The sequence below is a fragment of the Sorex fumeus genome, unplaced genomic scaffold (assembly GCF_029834395.1).
Source record: "Sorex fumeus unplaced genomic scaffold, SorFum_2.1 ptg000044l, whole genome shotgun sequence".
Taxonomy (NCBI): Eukaryota; Metazoa; Chordata; class Mammalia; order Eulipotyphla; family Soricidae; genus Sorex; species Sorex fumeus.
Window position 1 is genome coordinate 2,574,877 of NW_026606101.1, and position 3,825 is coordinate 2,578,701.

Below are 3,825 nucleotides of genomic sequence, written 5' to 3' on the forward strand. Positions count from 1 at the left end.
CCAGCCGCTCTGCGCGCTCGCTCCCCGCCCGCCCGCCCGGCCGACGGCATTACTCAGCGCGCGGGGGAGGGGCGGGGATCCCGGGAGCGCCCGCCCCCCGCGCCCCCCGGGGTTCGGTCGCCGCCGCCGCCGCCAGGCGCCCCGCGCCCCGGCCCCCAGCGGCAGAAACGCCTCCCGGGACGCCCGCTGCTCCAGGATGCGCCCCGCGATGCCTGCCAAGAGCTGGGCTGGGGGGCGAGGCTGGTGTTGGGGTAACTCTGCTCCTGCAGGACCTCTGAGAGCAGGAGGGAGCAGAGCCCGATTTACCGGACACACGCACACACACACACACGCATACACATGCATGCACACATGCATGCACACACAAAAACACACATACACACAAGCACACACACATACGGGCACTTGGAGAGCCCAGGACACTGTGCGGAGGTTTGCAAGCACACACACACACACACACACACACAAACACACATGCACACACACAAGCATACACACATAGACACACACAGACACGTGGTGAGTTCAGGGCTCTGTGCGAAGGGCTGCAAACACACACACATACACACACAAGCATACACACATAGATACACAACATACACACACTGGCAGTTGGTGAGTCCAGGGCACTGTGCCGAGAGCTGTACACACACACACACACACACACACACACAGGCATACTCACGGGCACTTGGCAAGCCCTGGCCTCTGTGTGGAAGGCTGCACAAACACACAAGCACGCATGCACACATACACACACACACACACACAAACACACACACACACCCCAGAGCACTTAGCAAGGCCAGTGTGCTGTCCCAAGGATATACATCCCTCAACTCACTTCTCCCTCAAAGTCTTCTCAGCAGCCTCACTGCACAGGAGGAAACTCAGGAACAGAGGGGGCTTGGTGACCTTGCCCAAGGTCACCTTGCTGGAAAGTGGGGAGCCAACATTGGAACCAGGGGCTGTCTGTATCCAGAGGCTGTGGGCTCGCCCTGCTGTGCGGCCCTGGAGGCAGGAGGGGACTCTTAAGTACACAGTGTTTATCCCACAGGCACCTCCCCGCCAGGTTTGCCCATCATCACGTCCCCCAGGTTCAGAGATGCTAAGTCATAAGTCCAGCTCCGGACTCCAGGAGATGGATGCACATCTAGGGGCGCCCAAGGAATGCTGTGATGCCTTTGCAGTCACTGGGGGACTAGACAGGGCGTTCCTTAATAGTTAGACCCACACTTCACTTCCCACATGCCCCGTATGCCCTGTTTTATATGTCACTGAGCTCACAAGTGCACCAGGAAGGGAAGTTTCTGGATCCCACTCCAGAATTCCCAGTAGCAACGCCCCCCCTCCCAAAAAAAAAAAAAACACCTTAGTCCTCCCTCCTCCCTGGTCCAAGCTCAGCAGCCCTCCAGGAAGCTGGGGCTAATACTTTGCATTAAGTCCCAGTTGTCACATTAAGCCTCCCTGGTTCAGCAAGTTATTTCTGTCTTCCTTTCATGACATGGAAAAAATTTCTTTTCTCTTCTGAGAGGGTCCTGCTGTTGGCGCTTTGTTTTTGCAAATAAGAGGACCTTGTCTTTCTGGTCTGTGAATTCAGGGGATAGCAGACTTTGCAACTGGAAGGTCAAACTGTGTCTTTGACCTGAATGCATCCAGCGAGCCAGACTCATGACACCAAGATCTAATGTGATTCCATCCCCTCAGCACATATTAAAGGTGCTCCCCCCCACCCTCAGACACACACACACATCGTGTTCTGGGTATTGGAGTGGCACCATAAGACAGACACTGGACTGTTCTTTGCATTAGTGCTTTGCAATCCCTCTGAGTTTCCTATCAGCATGAACCATATACTTTGTAGCAGTCTGTACTGTATGAATGCCACAGTATCTAAATGATGGATAGATACACTATTTCTAATATTTTTATAAAAATGGATGTCCTTGGGACTAGAGCAATAACACAGCGTAGGGAGTTTGCCTTGCACGCAGCCGACCCAGGTTTAATTCCCTGCATCCCATATGGTCCCCCAAGCACTGTAAGGAGTAATTCCTGAGTGCAGAGCCAGGAGTAACCACTGTGCATTGCCGGCTGTCACCCAAAAAGCAAATAAATGATCACGATCACGATCATCCTGTTGTTCGTCGATTTCCTCGAGCAGGCACCAGTAACGTCTCCTTCTTCCTAGCCATGAGATTTTAAAAGAGCCATATTCAATGCTCTTTCAGGGTTAGGAGAATGAGACCCATCATTGTTACTGGTATTTGGCATATTGAGTACGACACGGGAAGTTTGCCAGACTCTGCCGTGCGGGCAGGATACTTTTGGTAGCCTGCCGGGTTCTCTAAAGGAAAAACGAGATAATAAGATGTCTGGGAGCTGGGTTTTATAGTCTCTGGGTCTTGGCTGTTGATGGGACCACCTGGCGCCAGCAGCAGCTAGTGGATGTAACGCCTACCTACTGGAAGATGGGGGATCTGGGTGGAGAAGGCCCAGTTCCGATCCAAGCAGACTTGGAGATCTCAGCCCTGGGACCCTCATGCGTGGGTTTCTCTGCCAGTTCCTTCATGCATGAGGCTTGTCCAGACATGTGGAGAGTGGTCTCAGCATGGCTGTGGCTGGTTATGGAGATCTTCGACTGCTGAGGCTCTGCTGGGGCAGGGGAGGGGAACTATCTGCCTCCCTCCAAGGGGCCCCGGTGAGGACAGCCAGGCGCGGGGGCAGGAGAATAAATAAATAAATGGATATCCTTATTCCTATATATTGCTTGAGCCTAATCTATATGAGAAATAGTCTGAGAAGGTTCAGGTTCAAAGAATCTGTCTTTTCCACAGTTTCCTGCAAAGATGCTATACCTCTTTATACACCCCACTGATCAATCAAGGACGTTGTCCTTTTTCATACTAAGGCCAACACAGCCTATTGGTTGACATTTATTTTCCCCTTTGAAGATATGGGTGGAAAATAGCACCTCTGAGATTTTATTAGCTTTCCTTTTTTGATTCTATTACAATATTTGAAACATAAAACAGCAATGAAAATACCTCAGTGCACACCCACATACCCATCACTTCGATATAATCACTGTTGAAGATGAGCCATATTTTCTTTAATTTGGGTGGCAGAGTTTAAAGTATTTTGAAAGAAATTAGAGAGATCATCCTTCAACTCACGACTGCAGTAGGAGATCCTTTAGATGTAACACGGGGCACTTTTGATAAAATGACAAGTCATCTTCACGTCTGAAAAATGAACGAGACCCTGTTATCTCGTTTCCATTCAAGTGTCTCGGCTTGTACCGGAAATGATTTCAGGACTGGTTTCAGTCAGGATCCAGCGAGGGTCCAGGCACTGGATTCCTGGGCTACATCTATCTTCTACATTTCTTAAGTTTTGTTGGGGTCTCAGCAGCCAGCCTGAGACTTTGACCAAATCCCCTGCCCCTGAAAGCAAGAGCCGGCCCTGTTTACAGGGGCCCAGGGGCTTACTGCAGCACTCCACACACGTAGGCACTCTGGTTGAGGATGAGGGACCTAATGGTTACCATTTGCCTGAGCTGATATACCCAGGCCCTGAGAGCGGGAGATGTAAATCATTAACTGACATCTGTACTGAGCCTGACGAGGTAAATGTGATACACATGGATTGCCCACTGAAGTGTATGTATAAAACCCCCTGTGTGAGAGCTAATAAACGGATTGCTGACTGACCACCAGCTTCCCTACCCCCCCCCCCCCCCCCCCGCGTGTTCTTTATCTGAGGCGGCTGGAGTCCGCGGTGCTCAGAGGGCCAGGGCGGAGGCTTCTCTCCTATCCACTCCCT